The sequence below is a fragment of the Arvicanthis niloticus genome, chromosome 28 (assembly GCF_011762505.2).
Source record: "Arvicanthis niloticus isolate mArvNil1 chromosome 28, mArvNil1.pat.X, whole genome shotgun sequence".
Taxonomy (NCBI): domain Eukaryota; kingdom Metazoa; phylum Chordata; class Mammalia; order Rodentia; family Muridae; genus Arvicanthis; species Arvicanthis niloticus.
The window spans coordinates 16,218,602-16,236,390 of record NC_133436.1 but is presented as its reverse complement, the minus strand read 5'-3'; the positions used below and the strand labels follow the sequence as shown (position 1 = coordinate 16,236,390).

Sequence of the window (17,789 nt, the reverse complement as noted above, 5' to 3'; positions counted from 1 at the left end):
AGCGTTGAGAGAGCAGCCAGGTCTGTCTGTGCCCAGAGCTCAAGATTGATTTGCTTTTTGAGAAGAGATCCCTTAAGTAGAGTGCTATTCATTTAAATTTTTACATAAACTTTAATTGGTAGGACGTTGGCACTCAGTGGTGAGCAGATGGAGTCTTGGAGTGTTTAAATAACTGTATTCTAAATTGCAGTCAGGGTTCAAAACCAGAGGAGTACAGCTTTAGAAGGAGAAAGTATTGCATCATGGACTCACTGGAGGTCAACCTGGTTTCTCTGTGAAGAGTGAAGACCCCAAGGGAAGGCACCATTTACTAGAACAGAGTACATGATCTTACTAGTTTGTAGATTCACGATGGTGGTGGTGATGGTGGTGGTGGTAGTGGTGGTGGTGGTGGTGATGGTGGTGGTGGTGGTGGAGATGGTGGTGGTGGTGATGTTGATGCTGGTGGTGTTGATGGTGATGGTGGTGTGATAGCCTGTTACTAACCATATTCAGAAACTATTTCAAACGCATTAGCTCAATTCACCACACAAGTGTATGGTAAGAACCACTGTTATCACTCTTTTACTGATTAGGCACCAAGGCAAAGAGAGATGAACTCACCTGCTCAATCTCACCTAAAAGTAAGAGGTGGATCAAATCCAGTGAGGCTAAGCACATGGTCTATGTATCTTTCTTGTGCCATATTCCTATCTAGGCTAAGGAATTATCAAGGTTGGCTTGCCCTACACTGGCTGGCTTAGTAACAACTCCCTTACCATACTTTATGTCTCACTTTCTGTCTTGCCACTATTTAGACTACTGTTTGTTTTTGCTCACATGAACCTATAGGAGTGTATGACCTACTAAGTAGCATGACCTACTAAGCTGCTTGACACTCTGTGTGATATGTATGTTATGACTCCTGGGGACATGTGGGATAACTTTGCTCTGTGTTACAGTCAAGCATATGGGTACCAATGGCTGCGTTCCCCCATCTTGACAACCTTCCTGTAGCCCGAATCAGTGAGTGCTAAGAAGTCCGTGCTTAATCAGGGCATGGTGCTTCTCAAGTTATGGCATGAAGGGCAATCACATGGAGGATTCTGCTTCCGGGAGAAATCTAGAGCTGTGGGCAAGCGCTGGTTACTATGCAGTAGGAGAGACATCCTTAGCTCAGGTTAGAACTTAGGAAGGGTACCCTCTTCCTCTCATACCCCCATTCTCCTTTCTAAGTGGTCACCTGTTTCAAGTATCATGTCATACTGTTTAAGCTTATTGTTGATGCAGAAATACAATTTCAAAAACACTATGGATTATGCAGAATAGAAATTCATTTCTTACAATTGTGGAACCTCAGAAATTTAGCGTTAAGGCAGATGCCTTGTCTGGTGAGATACTGCTATTTGGTCCAGAGAGGGTGGACCTTTATCCATACATAGTGACTAGGAATGGGTTTCTCTGTATAGCCCTGGCTGTCCTGAAACTCACACTGTAGACAAGGCTAGCCTTGAACTCAGAGATTCACCGGGGTTAACGGCATGCACTGCCACCACCACTCTGCTAGCTTTTACGTTTTTAAGTGATCCTAAGTATCAAAATACAAACACCATTTTATGGTGCAATATAAAAGTCCAATGTTATTTTGTATGAATCAGTCTCTTATTGGAGCATAGCCTAAGTGTTTGTTTATGCAGTTTCCATGGCTGCTTCTGTGCATTGAATCGCTGCACGGAGATTGTATGATCCGAAAAGCATCAAATATTTACCCTCTGGCTCTGGAGAACAGACATGTGCTTACCTTTGATCCAGGTGGAAAAGGTGCTCTGGTCAGAGGCATAAGGCCAGAAAACAGAGTGTCTAGGAAACTGTCAGCTCTGAACAATATCCTCAGAGGAAAGATGCTCTGGAGGAGAGAGGAGGTGGCTCAAGATACACTAGGTGGTTTGGGGGCCTTACCTAAAATCATCCTAAGGAGAATGAAATCAGGGCAACACAGCAGAAAACCGAACAGTAGAGCCACAGTCAGCCATTTGTCAATTTGGGAATGCATTGATTACTTTTGTAATTGTGGTGACCAAATGCCCGACAAAAACAAAAAAGGACTGGTTTGTGTTTGGTTGGTTTTTGGTTCATTATCTCAGACGGTTCAGTTCATAGTTGCTTGGCCCTATATACTTGAAGAGGACATCATGGCAGCCAGATACAGGAAGCAGAGGGCAAAACAGGAAGAGGCTGGGACCCACCCACAATGACTACTTCCTCTAGCTAAGTACTACCTCTTAAAGCTTCTAGAACCTCCCTAAATAGTCCCACCGAATGGGAACCAAGTATTCAATATACAAGCTTGCAAGGGACATTTCATAGTCAAACCATGACAAACAGGATGGAGACAGAAAGGGGAAGGGCAGGAGGCACAGACAGGGGACTAGGCAGTGTGCAGGGGATGCAGTTCATCAGGCAATGTCACAAAAGAGGGATAATCCTTAGCTGCTACGGCCACACCATCTTGTTCTTTTGGTTTAGCCCAGTGTCTGAATAGACTATGAATACAGGTTTTCTCTGTGTTGCTTATTTTTCTAGTCCATGAGGAATAGTCCTAGTGGGAAGTTATTCTTTTGTGATTCTCAGACCAGTGTTCTGAAAATATGATAGCATCCCCCAAAGACAGTTTATAATCAATAAAGGATAGTTTTGATTGACTGCGGCATGATCAGGGCAAGGTCATACGCAGTAGGACTGCAAGAGAGGAGCGATTGCTGTCCTTTCTTCATTATTGACTGTATCTGTACTTTATTTCAGAGGTGGCAATCGTTCAGCAACTGTGCCTCTTTTCCTATGACTTTCAGCATGCGCTTGTGCCCACAAGTCCCTAGGCTGGCAAACAGGTTAACTATCTCCCATGTCTTGTTCACAGCAAACTAATACACGGTTCACCTACTTGAGGGACTCTCGAGGACATCTTGGAAAGGGGGAAGTCGGCATCTATGACTTAGCTCTGTCTTATATGGTAATTAGTCACTCAAACATTCGTTCTTCCAGTAAAAGGCACGGACTCTGTGAAGGACAGGAACTGTGGGAGGGTGGAGAGGAAGGATGAAGTACTTAAGACACTCTTCTTAACCTCAAGTCTACCCAGGGAGCCATGAGTCTGGGCACAAAGACTAGCAGAGTGAGGAGGAAGCCACACGAAGTGCTTTCTCGGCACTATTTTGTCTTATTTTCTGTTTGGGGGGAGTGTCGGGAGGGGCAAAGAATGAAGTCAGAATTATTTTTAAATAAGATTATTTTTTTTAAAAAAAACTCAGACCATTAAAAGGTACAAATTAAATATTCATAAGCACAAGCCCACATCCTTTCTAGGCCGTCCTCCACTATTTTGTGGGATATCTTCCTCTTAGGGACGGAGAAACAGTAGTCTTAAGTGGAGTCAGTCCCACAGGATCTTCCCAGTTCAAGCCTCTGCACCCTTCTCCTCAAGTCAACCAGTCTTGGACTCTAGATACAGCCCACCATGCTTGTTCCTCTTGATTTTCTAGCTTTGTCTTTTGTCCAGTGCCACAAATGCAAGCTTTGGTTGGATAAACTGGTCATTTCCCTTCAACGACTGTCCTTACAAATTTCCTCCATTTACTGTGTGTATGGAAAGAACCAACTTGGAATATGGAAGAGAAACCCGGAGTGGGGGGGTGGAGGGGAGGAGCCCTTCCGAGTTGCGAGAGATGAAAGGGATTATTTTATTTCCACTGAGCACAAAAACCCCAAGATCAGACTAGCTCCCATGACCTTGAACCTTTTTGTCGCCTTTAAAAGGGGTGAAAATGGCTTTTGAAAGCTCAGTCTACCATGGACGAGGGTTTAAGGACTAGAGTGGATTCCGAGCATGCATGTGAATTAATAGACAATCACACACAGAGCAAAAGGAACCGGACTCTTAGCACTGGTCACTTAGAACCAGACACTTCTCAGCAGTGTCCCTCAGACACGGGTCTGAAGGGCTTGATGCAAAATGAAAACCAGGGTTTCCTATTAGAACATCGTTAAGACAGTTAAGACAGTCAAACCTGGATCACTAATTCATGTCATGCTTGGGTCCCTGTGCAAGCAGCCACACACTCTGCATACCTACAAAAGTTTAATGCAACTTTCAAAATGTGTCTACTTTCCTGAAGAGAGTTCATTCAACTTCTAGAAATCTGCCTTCCATAGGAAGAACAAGGATGCACTGTCCTACGACCATTTTTTTTTTCTTTAGCTTATAGAACAGTGAGTTTGCATAGAATCAAAAGTTGCTGGCTTCAAATAAGACCAAAGTAAAGTACTCAGCAAAGAGTAATAGGACCTGGGTGCCAGAGCCAAGGTGTCAGAGGAATCCAACACTTCAGGTTGTATTATCTTTGGATGGACAAAGCCATACAGCAGACTTTGTAAACACAAGGCTGGGTTTTATAAACACACTTGTATAAATGCCAACACTCTTACTTTGTTTCTATCTGTCCCACTGCTGAATTCATCCATTTCTAGCTCCCAAAACGTTAGTCTATCTAGTTTTCCCTTTTGGAAAATTGTCACATTGAAGTTCTTTGACAAAAACAGAGAGTCAATATGTGATTTTGGCTTCAGGGCAAAAATTCAGCAGACAGGCTGAATTTTTCTAGAAGGTGAACTTCTTCACCTCCTAGAGTGGGCATGGGTGTGTGATCTGATGGAAAACAGAGGCAGCAGCTGGGGAATATATCTGGGAAACACAGAGCAGCCCCTCATAGAGAAAACAAACTAAGGTGCTCTCGTTCTGGAGTGGGGAGGAGTTGGGGCAGAATGGTCCAGGCGGCCAGTTTGGGAGAGACTGAGCTGCTAAGTGGTTGGCCATGGTCAGCAACTACCTCCATTATAGATCCAAGGTGGGAGACAGTGCAAGATGGTCTCAGGACTCACAGTGCTCATCCCAAGGGCCAAAAGCTGCAAAATTTTCATGGAGTGAGCTGTCAGGAGTACTGTGATCGCTCTGATTCCAGGTAGATAAAATTCCCTTAGGCAAAACACCTTGCACTGTAGCAAAACCCTTGAATACCAAGATCTCTTTTGATGTCTACTGAGAGGCATCAGAGCGGGTATCAGGGCCAGACATGAGGCAACAGCAAATGTGGGAGATTGAGGGAGAGTGACTGAGGGCAAACATAGCTTCCCAGAATCCATTGCATGAACTATAGCGTGTCGTCAGCCTATTCCTCCACTCTCTCTACCAGTGTGAGCCTGGGGTCTGGATGGCGCTGTGGTCTGTGGTGCTGCAATGTGGGGTAGAGGTGGCCTGATGTGACAAAGTGTGCAGTGGACAAGGAGCAGGGACGCTGGAAAGTTAGAGCCTAGAAATCTGGGACCCAAGAGCTGTGAGCCAAAGGTCCTTTGAGAGAATCATGTGGCACCCAGGATATCCCTCCCACCTGGACAGCTGCTTCATTTGGCCATAAATAAAATCACATACATGGACTACATGAACACAGCATGATACTGCCTGGAGGAAGGTATGGAGTGGACATAGACAATGCATATCATCTACATGAATGGAAATGGCCTTCTGAAATTCACTACAATAGAATGACCCAGAAAAGGGGCATTTCTCCACTGACTTTAGCTATCCAGTCAGTAACCTGGGATAACAGCACTTCCGTGTGTGTGCAATTTAGAGGGAGGTGATGGCTTTTGAGTTAAACTTCCCCTCGGTATTGAGGACTTTATATGCACATGGTGCCTTTAAATATTTAGATCATGCTGTGCAGAACTAACATCCATGCAGGATATGACCCTGTGGGACTTCTTACAGGAAGAGACTTCAGGAACAACAATGGCAAGAAGGACCCTGTTGCTCCAACATTCCCTGCTGGGCTGCTGACACAGCTGCAAAGGGGTAAGGCTCAGGCCAGCAGCTCTGCCTGCTGGAGGTAAACCAGCCTGGGTGTGTGCCTGGGTGTGGGTAATTAATCTGCTCAGTTTCTCTGGGGGAGGGGAGTTAATATATGCATGAGGTCACTCCACCACACCTTCATTCACCACCCTTTTCCTAGCATTGAAGTAAAACAAAAGACTTCCCCCATCCCTGCCCCCAATCTTGGATTCATTTTCACAGCAAAAATGTAGGAAAGGAAGCCAGGAGAACTACATTTATTGTATATATGTATATTTGAGCTAGAGAGAGGGTTTAGTCAGTCAGTAATGTGCTTGCCAAGACCTGAGTTTGATCCCCAGAACCCATGTGAAGAAGTCAGGCATGTGCTTGATACTTTAGCACTGATGAAACAGGCAAAGTCCCCCCACAATTTGCTGGCTAGCCAGCCTAATCTACTCAACGAGCTCCAATCCAGGGAGAGACTGTTAAAAAAAACAAAAACAAACAAACAAGCAAACAAAAAACTTCGATGCCTGAGGAATGAATGACTGGTGCCTGAGGAATGAATGACACGGAGATGGCCCTCTGGCCTCCAGGCCTCGCCCCCACCATGTACGCATGATGCCCGCATGGCATGCATGCACGCTCACATTCCTACATGCACATGTTCACACATGCATTTAAAGAAGGTAAAAACATGGGGTTTTATGGGAACCTGACACAGGCTCTTGATTTCATCGGCTAGATGCTCTGTGTGTGTGTGTGTGTGTGTGTGTGTGTGTGTGTGTGTGTGTGTGTGTGTGTGTGAAGGCGGATCTTGGGATAGAGTGGGTGTGGCCTGGGATAGACCAGTTGCCGATTGGCCCCTCCCTCCCGCTGGGTGATTTTTGAAGACACCCCTTCCCCACCCAGCTTTAACTTTCTCCAACTTTATACTACCTTCCAGTACTGGTTATTTTGTTTTCTGCTCTGTAAAGGTGTACATTTTATTCCTGAATAATAGAGTTTGGAGAATATGACCAAATGTCAGGGCATTTTATTTGTGTTTAAGTTCCCTGCATTCATAAAGAAGAAGATACACTGCTGGCGTGCTTGTTACTTCTTTAAAAGTTCTGTAATAAAGTGCCTGAGACTATCTATCAGCTTATAAAGAAAAGAGTGAACCATGTGGTGGTACCACTAGAACTGGGCGATTATCCAGAACATATCATAGCTCTTTGTCCTGGCAATCAAGCATGGAGACCATGCTGTAATGATGGGCCATCCAGTGGCTGACCCTACACGAACCCATCGCTGATCAACATCTTGCCTTGTCACCTGTTAGCTTGCTACAATTTACTCAACTCTATGGCAAAGCCAGAGCAATCTTCCAACAAGTAATACCTCCTGGCTGAGGGGTTCCAAGAAAATGGCACTCCATCACCATCCTGACGTCAATGCTTTGTCATTGAGACGGCACTAGGAGCCATGGTTTACAGTTTGAAGGCCACCACAGGGACCCACACGACAGATTTCATACAAGTTTAATATACTCCACTGTGAACACGATGATAACTTCCATTTCATGAACTCTTTGAGACTTCCCGTCCATAAGGCACTAGCTGCGGGGAATTTTCCTAACCTACTCAAGATTGCAAGTAGGAGAAAATGGAAGAATGGGGAGTATTTCAAGATTATCATTCAATCAAGAAAATCATGGGGCAGCTCACTGATCAGGAAATAGAAAGGGCTCTCTAGGAGCCCCCAATAAAAGGAAGAGGATTAGCACAGGCCAACTCTGACCCATAAAGGAAGTCTTCGGTGCTACAGATGATGAAGACCTCTGCCAAGGTGAAGAGAATGAATGCCCTGCCCCTATGCAACAATGTATGCTTTAGCTGAGGCTCTCTCTCCAGGGTTGTAACATTTTCACAGGAGAAACCATCTCCTCCTAGAATAGAAGTCTTAGACTTCATACTTGGGAAACCTCCTGCAGCCCTGCAGCAATCTGAACAGAGCTGTAACAGTTCTGCCTTTCCCTTCAAAGCTGCAACACTTACAAGTAGACTAAATCAAACCTGGATACCCTATGAACAGCCAACCTATGCACCCTTAATACTCATGATGATATGCACACCTTATTTCAGCCTGTCTTGTTTAAACAACAACTTAAGAAATAAGGTGTGGGGAGAAGACAGAAAAAGTAGACTATTATTTAAGGGGGGAGCTATTCAAGAGTCCATGATCAGCTCTTTGGACTCATGGTGAGATAGCATACCATTCACTGAAGAGGTACGTGGTAGTACAAAGGCACTTATCACTTGATAATCTTGAAACTGAAAACCACCAGTAGAGCAGCTGGCACAGAGGTCCTGAATCTCCTTCAAGGGTACATTTCTGTTGACCTCCTTATCTCCATCAAGGTTCCATCTCCTAACAGAGCCATCCTGTGGACCAATCACATAGTCCTCAGGGGAATATTCAGGACCTAATCCATGGCAATGAGCTGGGGAAGAGACAGTGTAAAGTGATGGATCTGCAGTGTTTCCTGATAAGTTCCAAGAACTATCACTTTAAATCTGATGGTCTCATGTGGGTCTGTTGTCTTCTCTACAGGCAGAGAGTCCATCCAAATCTCATGAAGCATTCCAGCATATTTTAGAACTCAGCTTTCCTGTACGGGCCATCATGGCTACCCAAGCTTCATAGCCTCAGCTAGTCCTAATTCCCTCCCAAAGATCTTACATAAAAAATACCATTACGGTAGAAGTTTTAGGATAAAGTTTCCAGTATTTGGACTTTAATAACGGTGCCCTAGTTAATTTTCATCCAACCAGGACAACAGTTGCTCTTGAACCCACAGCTTACTTGACCAGATAGCAATATTTAGACAATTCTCACTTTCAAAAAACCTGCTTTCCAGATCACTAATGATGTTATTTCCCTCTTGTCCTACTGGTCTCTTCTTCCCAGAATTTCTTGTTATGCTCTGGTCTCAGGCTTAGGATTCCCAAGGTTAAGTTCACATTGATGACTTCTAAACTCTTAACTCCAGTGCTAACTATTCTTACACTGTCTTTTTCAGCCTTGTTAGGTATGAGACCCTTCTTCATTTTTTTCCTCTTAATGTCTTAAGATTTCTGTCTTCTTGCTGATAGGCAAAACAAAACAAATAAATCAAAAAAGCTCCAGAACAACACGAAACAATAAAACTATAGAATGAGTCAAGGTTAATTTTAGGAACAAATTATAGGCTCTCGAGTAAAGTATATTGAATGGGTTATGAATGGATATAAGTAGGAAACTTGAATTATCACCATAGGTCTTCATGGCTCCATTCATCTGGATAGACATTTACCAGTATGTGGATCTTCGAGAGATAGAAAGACCTGCAGGCCAGACTTGATGCCTGCCACTTGTGGACAGGAGGATGAACTTTCAGTCCAGGGATGACATTAATAAATGGACCCTAAAGCTGATACTGATCAAACTTTTCTTTTGTTGTCTTGGAACTGGTTCTAAAGCAGCCCAAGTGGGCCTGTAGTCTGCTGGGGCCAAGCATGAATCGTACATCCTGATTCTCTAGCTTCTACCCTCTGGACAGTCTGGGACGATGATGATGATGATGATGGAGGTGAGGGTGGAAGAGGAGGTGGCGGTGGTGGTGTGTGTGCTTCTAATACCTTATTTTAGACGCTGCTGGGAATCAGCTCAGGGTCGCTAGTTTTTGAGGCCAGCTCTCTATTTACTAAGCTGCATCCCCAGAATTCCGGTGTTGAAAAGGAAGCTTAAATTAAAAACCCTAGATCATATGCACTACATGCTAGATATCAGTTTCTATGCCAAGTCAAAGCACCTCGAAGTGATCATCTGGCTCAGGTGCCCTTCAAGGAGTTGAAAATAACCTTAGATGTGAATCTTGATAAGTGTTTAGAAGTTATGAGCTCACATTTCAGCTTTCTATTTGCCCACACACACACACACCACCACCAATAAAATTGCATGGACACGTACATGGACAAAGAGATACCACATATCATGATACTGACTTAGGTCATCTTTCAATCAGCTTTTGAAAAATAAGATGAACGGCATTGATATAAGTCAGATATATTCTTTTGCCTTCGGATTCTTAAATTACCTAAACCCTTCTTGATATTATCTTCCTGGAGAGGATCAATCATCCTTTGAATGACCCCAAACAATTCTTACCATTAAAAGTGGCAGTGATGAGGGACTCGGGAGTGACTCAGAAGAACTAATTAACAGAGGAAGTGTGAGGTCACAGAGAGCTGACATCACTTCTGAGCCTCTAGATAAACCCTCTCATTATATGCTGTAGGCTTCTTTGGAAGACACAAGAAATGACCAAACCCTGCGACAGGCTGCACTGACATTACTGATTGAGGAAAGCAGCTGTCTCTTTGCTTGGCAGACCTGTGACTAATGGGAGGTGAGAGCTGGACCGGGATGTGGTCTGAAGAGGAAGCAAGCACAAAAGAAAACAGGCTTTGGGGGACCCAGCTCTGCTGTAACCATGGCAACCAGCCTGGGCTCCTTACTTCCTTTGACACTTTTCCTTCTTTCCTTTATATGACTATGATTTTTTTTTTACCCATCCCTCGACACCTCCAATTCGCCTTCTTCTGCCACTTTTGGAATTGCAGCCTCTGTCCTTGTCTTCTTCAGTCTGAAGGTGGAAGGGGCAAAGGAAGAAAACCTTCTCTGCTGTGCCCCATCCCCCATCTTGGGCCCTCTAATCAGGATTCATCCCCACAGGAAGCTTCCACTTGAAGAAGGCAGAAAGCTGCTGCCTCAGGCAACTCTCCCAGTGTGGGTCCCTGAAAGGATAGCTCGGTTCTTGGCTGGGCACAGGCCTCGAACCCTGACACTGATGGAACAATGGCAGATGTTCTGCCACGCCCCCAGAACCCAGGCTCCTGACATGCCACCAAGATCTCCATTGACATGCACCTTGTAGTCACATAGGACAATGCAGCTCCTCCCAAAGAGGTGTCACTTAACACAGGTAGAGGGCGTGACTACAGGTCTCAGCCTCAAGAGAGTTCTATATTAATGAGATACCTAAAGGCCAGAGGGTGTAGCTAATTAAGTGACCCTTCTCTCTCCCTATTTAAGTCAGGCCCGCCCTTACTTAAGTGAGGGGTGCATCCAGACCATCTATCATCTACCATGTCAATAAAGCTCTTGGAACCCTGGACTCCATCATGTCTTTCAGGGCCCGCCATGGGAAAACGTGGAGAAGATCTCAACTATGGAGCATTGCATGAAACGCGCCCCCCCCCCCCCCATCTTCAAACAAGCAGCCTTTCAGCCAAGTGAGTAACCAAAGAATCCTTTCCCCTGGGGCGCTGCCAGAGCTCTCTCTCCCCACCCTTGTTTCTTTCAGCTGTGGGCCAGTTGTGAGCTTGTATGCTCCTCGTCTCCTTTCTGCCAGGCCTCCCAGCGGTGTCTGAGAGCCCTTGAATGGATACTTGTCGGTCCCTGGCTGCATCCTGGCCTGGGGATCCCCACTGGAGAGTCCTGCATCCCCGTGGAACCTCAGACTGAGTGAGAACTCCCCATGGCAGGCGGGGCCCCGCTATGGCGCGCCAGGTGCTGCACAGAACCAACTCAGTCAAATTCCCACGCTGCTGCTATGCTGAGCTGCAATTCCAGCCGACTGAGCTGTGGCAGACACTCGGGAACAACAATGCCCAACCGAGATCCACGCCCATGCCCATGTGTGAGCTAATCATTCCCCGCATCCCAGCAGAGCCAGTATCACATGTAGTAAGTCCAGGAGTTAAATCCTCTCCCCTCCAAATCCTGCTTCAGGTCCTCACAACCCAGGTTGGCTAGCACAACTCACTCACAACTTGGTGCTGTACACAGGGACTCACAGTGAAGGTGTGGTGGGAGAGGAGCCTTTCTTCATTACCTAGCAGGGTAGGTGAGATGAGGCTTAAAACCAAAGTGGGGAATTGTTGGTTATGCTGACTGTAGGGGGTGTGTGTGATCGTGAACAAGGATGGGACAGAGACAGAAGAATGACCCTGGAGATAAAGGCTGAGATTCATTTCCTCGTGGGAAAGTCATTTAAATACTGCATACTTTCTTTAATACTCTTAAATATGTATACTTACATGCATATGTAATTTTATGCTGATATACAAAAAATAGCTTACAAACATATAAACATATATATATATATATATATATATATATATATATATATATATATATATATTTTATCAAACCAAACTTGAGGAGACAAGCCCATCACTTGTTCAACACTTGCATTTCTGCTTACAAAGACAGATGTGCAGCAGCTGATCAATGTGCAACTGTTCTGTTCGGCCTTCCCAGTCATCTGTTCTGAGCTGGGGCCTGCACATACTGTGTTTCCTGTACTTTGTAAGACAGATGAAGCTAAACACAGGAAAGCTAAAGAGGAACATTGGCAATCGGCCCTGGCACAGGTGATACGGGTCTATTGGGAGGCTGAATTTGAAATTTTTATGTTTAAGAAGAGCTTGGGACACTGTAGGACATGAGTTAATTTCAGTCATTCTTGCCGCAGGCTGTTCTGGCCACAGAACACTGTAGTCTGGTCAGTTATGTCCTTCTCCCTGTCCCCTGTCCCAGCTCTAGCTCTCTGTGTATTTGATCATTACAGCTATGACCACAATTATTATGTGCCCAGGGGAAAACGCGAATGTGACATTGGCTTGTCTTGCTTTTGAGTCTTGCCTCAAAACATTCAGCTATGTCCAAGAAGCATCAAAGGGGTCACTGGGTTAAGCAAAGCAAAAAATGAAACCCAAAGCAGCCATTGCAATGGGGAAGGGGAAGAAAGGAAAGATTCCTGAGGTAGTACTGGGTCTTCTCTTCCCCACATTGCATGCTAGGTAGAAAATCTTTAGCAGAGGAAACACAAATTAAATCTACTTTGATATCTCACCTTGCTCCAGTCAGACTGGTCAAGATGAAGAAGAATGACATCTCATGCTGCTGAAAATGTAAAGTGAGAGGACCACAACACCCACTCCTCCATTGCTGGTGGAGACAAGTTAGGACAGCTACTGTGGACACCAGTGTGGCAGTTACTAGGGAAGCTAGCAATAGATATACCCCAAGACACAGCTACACCACTCTTGGGCATGTACCCAAAGCACTCTACATTCTATTACAGGGACACTTACTCAACCACGTTCACTGCTGCTCTATTCCTAACAGCCAGAAACTGGAGGCAGCCTAGATATTCTTCAACAAACGAATGGATCAGATATATGTGGTACATTTATATAATAGAATTATTATCCAGCTGTTTTTTAAAAAGTGTAAACATTAAATTAGCAGGTAAATGGATGGAACTAGAAGGAAAAAGCATCCTAACTGAGGCAATCCACACCCAAATATCAAATATGGTATTTATGCTCTTATATGTGTGTATTAGTTAGGGTTTCCATTGCCATGAAGAGACAACATGACCAAGGCAATTCTTATAAAGGCAAGCATTTAATTGGAGGTGGCTTACAGGTTCAGAGGTGTATTCTGTTATCATAGCAGGAAGCATGGCGGCATGCAGGCAGACATGATGCTGAAGAAAGAGCTGAGAGCTCTGCATCTTGATTCAAAGGCAACCAGGAGAAACTGGCACCCTCAGCAGCTAGGAGGAAGCTCTCTTCCATAATGGGTGGAGCCTGATATAAGAGGAGACCTCCAAAGCCCATCCACACAGTGACACACTTCCTCCAACAAAGCCACACCTCCTAATGTACCATTGCCTTTGGGCCAAGCGTATTCAAACCACCACAATGTGGAGTTTAGCTTTTAAACCTTCTATAGGCTTACTACTATCTGAATAACCACAGCAGTTAGGTATGGAGGAAGAAACTGACAAAGGGAGCATCTCCCAAGGAAGGGGAAACAGAATATATAGTTGAAGAGTAATGAGGATTGGGGTAAGGAAGATGTGGGTAAGGAAAGGAATACAGGGAGGGACTGTTAACAGAAATGGCCATTTGAGGGGCTGTATGGAAACCTATTACAGTAGAAGCTTCTTAAAATATATACATATATGAGAAAAATAAAAAAAGAAACCATCAAATTATGAGGAGACATAGCCCCAACTAGACATCTCTAACTACCAATACTGGGTTACACTAACTGAATTGTTGGCCAATGAGGCCCCATGGAAACCCCTAAAGAACCCAGGCTATGCTCAAAACTATTGGTTGCTCTCCACAAACTGGCAGTATGGCCCTGTTGCTAACGAAAATACATATCCCATTGATCACTGAGAAGCTGAGCTGGTAATTAACTAGAACCTTCTCCTCTGCTGGCTGGTGCTCATGGTATTAGAGGGTACCCTGCATATTCCAGGGTAGGAAGGTAAACATCAACATGGCAACACCCCTTTGATTTGCAGGTGGCCTGCCTGCATGACACAATGGCACAATAATGGCCCAGACACTGTGGTAGTGACCAACCCCTCTCTGATTGGATTTAAGGCCCACTCCAAGAGATAGAGCTCATGACTGACACTGCTCGGGTGGCCAAGGATCTAAAACCATTTAGGTCATGGACCTAGGAGAAAAGCAAATACTATTGTTCTGCTAAAGGAACAATAAAGTGGCTCCTGGTAATATTCTGCAATACCCATACAACAGTGTCACACTTGGCCATCATTAGAGATTTCTCCTTCCGTATACCGGAACTACAGGGATTCATGTCTGGACAGTGTGCAGAGAGCTGAGATCTTGGACCACTCAGTCCAAATGGGATGTCTTCCTAAAATCCCTCCCTTCGGGGCTCAAGAATCTTTGAAGAAGAGGAGGGGGAAAGAGCATGAATCAGAAGGGATGGAGGATATCAAGAAAACAAGGCCCTTTAAAACACCATAAGCAAAGTGCATGCAAACTCTCAGAGGCTGTGGCAACAGTCGTACCGCCAGCTCAGATCCAAACCAGGCCCAAACCAGTGCTGAGATGATAGGTGTGTGAGCTGCCATCCCCAACCATGAAGCTAGCTCGGATTAACAACTGCTTGCAAATGAAAAATTAGTTTCTCTAAGGGAGTCTGACTAGAAATACAAACCACATTTAAGGGCAGGCACCATGCCCTGAAGTATATAGGCAATACCAAAAAAACTCAGAGGTAGTTTTTGGAGATTTTTTTTTTAACTTACTGATCTTTTGCTTGTATATTATGGTTTCTGATGTTGTGCTTCTTCTTACTTTTTATTGTTATTGTTTTTAGTTTATTCATCTCATTTTATCCTTGTTTGTCTTTTTATTTGCCTGTCTGTCTGTCTGTTTGTTTGTTTGTTTGTTTGTTTTAAGAGATAAAGAAGGCATGGACTTGGAAGGGCCTGGCAGAGCTGGCAGGAGATGAGAGAAGAGAGACCATTATCAGCATATCCTCTAAGAAAATTATTTTATTTTCAATAAAAACTAAAATTAAGAGAAAAGAAAACAGGTTATATAAAGTTCAACAGAACCCATGCCAAATGTGTTCATCCCTATATGCCTTCAGAACTGACCTTTGCACCCTGGAGAGACTCTGGGGGTGGGAGAGTGGAGGAACAGAACTTGTTAGTTGTCATGGTAAGTTTTCTGCATGTAGAGTCACTTACCTTCTTGATATGATGGGGCTACCATGGGCAGACGGTTTTCAAGTCAGAGTGGCATATGATTCACTCCATAGAAGAACTTTAAACGAACAATTTATAATCATAGCCAGGATGGCTGGAAGTGAGACCCTCTTCAGTGCAGCTATGCTTTTGTTAGATTTTAAAACACTGTAATGGACAGGTGGGATTAAAAAGTGGGACCTGTGGGTCTCAGGCAGGAGGTTGACACTCGGGAGACTTGAGTGTAATTTGAAAGCACACAGGCAGGCATGGAATTGTGGTAGGAGAGCTACGAAAAGCTGAAGGAAAGCAGAGTGGGTGGGGCCTCATGAACCTCACTGTCACTGACTGGGGCGTGAAGGAGGAGCTGCCAAGGGAGAAGAAGCTCTGGAGATCTAGGAGAAAGATGCTGGGAGCCTGAAGCTCCAGAAACGCATACCAGGTTTACTCGCACAATTCTTCCGGCTAGTTCTTAACTCACGTGGTACGCAACAGCCAGCTGAAACTAAATGGGTGGTAAGCCAGTGGAGAAGAGAGTGAAGTTATTGCTGGGTGAGTTTGGTTCTGAATGATGGACAGCAAATAGATGAAGGTCAGCTGAAGGAATGCGTGCAGTCAAGATTAGAATGGTCAGTAAATTATGCAAGACTGCGTGCACCACTAAAGCCTGAATTATATTATGTAAATAGATTCAAGTCCAAGTATTAAAGTGAGTCTGCTGCCTTTCTCTTTCTACCTGCTTTTAAGGAACCCGAGCTTTTTATTAAAGCCAATGCTCCTCTGCATTCACATCTGTAATACAGGAAGTGAAGCAGGTTCTCATGGCAGCCACTTAAAGCACTGGGCTGCACTCAGTCCTAACCATCCCCTTCAAACAGGTGATGGGTGGTGGCACACCTGGTAATGATTTGAATGTGAAATGTGCTTATTTGACATAAGTTGCAAGAGTCCTTAAAATACAAAACACAGAGGAGAGGAAGAAAGCACAGCAAGGTTTGCGGTTGGAATGCTATACCTAGATTTATGCAAGCTGATTGTGCTGCTAGACAGGGAAAAAAAAAACGAAAACAAACAAAAAACAATAAAACCAAAACAACCCATCACACACACGTTATCTCTAGAACTTCCCAGTGGCCACAGGAAGTAATATGCCAGATAAGCACAAGAATCATGTCTTTAGGAAAGATGTTCAGGGATACTAGCTCATCGTGATACAGAGACCCAGGAGAGCTGCCTCCTAGGAAATCTAACATGGAGAACCGAGACTCAAAGGCAGCACCCCCAGCAATCCCTTCTCCACCACAACGGTATGTTCTGTGCACCCGTTTCTCATGTCACTCAGGAGAATAACAAGAAACATCTAAGTACCATCTGAGCAAAGCAAGCAGGGGAGAGAAAAGCAATTTCCACATACCCAAGCTGGCTCTTCAGATGACTATGCCTGCCTCTTTGCAAGAAAGGCATTATATTTTCTCTAGTAAATGAGACACAGTCTTTTTTGTATTTTCACAAACATGATACACACTTAGTACAAAATGATAACAATCCTGATAAAATTCATAAGCACAAAAGTATAATTTTCTTTTTTCTCTTTTTTATTAGATATTATATTTACATTTCAGATTTTATCCCCTTACTCCATTCCCCCCACCACTCAGGAACCTTCTATCCCATCCCCCCTCCTCATGCTTCTATGAGGATGTGCCCCCACCTATCCCCCACGCCTCCCTTCCCACCCTTGAATTCCCCCCACTCAGTGTTCAGGTGTGGTCCTGTTGGAGAAAGTGTGACACTGGGGGCAGACTTTGAGGTTTCAGAAGCTCAAGCCTAGTGGCTCACTCTCTCTTCATGTTGCCTTCCAATTCAGATTGGTTGCCACCATGTCTGCCTGTGGGCCACCATGCTTCCCTTCATGATGACAATGGACTAACTCTGAACTGTAAGCCAGTCCTAATTAAATGTTGTCTTTTATAAGAGTTGCTTTGGTCATGGTGTCTCTTCACAGCAATAAAATCCTAACTAAGACAGTAGGAGTCAGGAGGCCAGCTGAGGGAGGGGTCTTATACCAGAGATAACAAGTGAGTATGATGTAATGCTTAGTTTTAACTATCACCTTAATATAACCCAGCATCCTCTGGTTTAAAAAAAAAATGTCTCAATGAAGGATTTCCTGTGTTAGGTTGGGCATGTCTAGAGAGGATTGCCTTGACTGTGAGAAGACCCAGCCTGAAAGTAGATATACCATTTCTGGGTTTGGGGGCTCTACACTGTTTAAGAATAGAGAAAGCTAGATGAACAATTTTGGAGGTT

General features: G+C 44.4%; 1 long non-coding RNA gene across 1 annotated transcript; it reads left to right on the top strand.

Moving 5' to 3' along the window:
* Positions 1–696: 696 nt before the first annotated feature.
* On the top strand, positions 697–16,448 carry LOC143440118 (uncharacterized). Its single transcript, XR_013108000.1, has 5 exons — positions 697–2,989; positions 5,801–5,884; positions 11,082–11,181; positions 11,301–11,635; positions 15,190–16,448. It is a non-coding gene; the product is annotated as an uncharacterized LOC143440118 (long non-coding RNA).
* Positions 16,449–17,789: the final 1,341 nt, after the last annotated feature.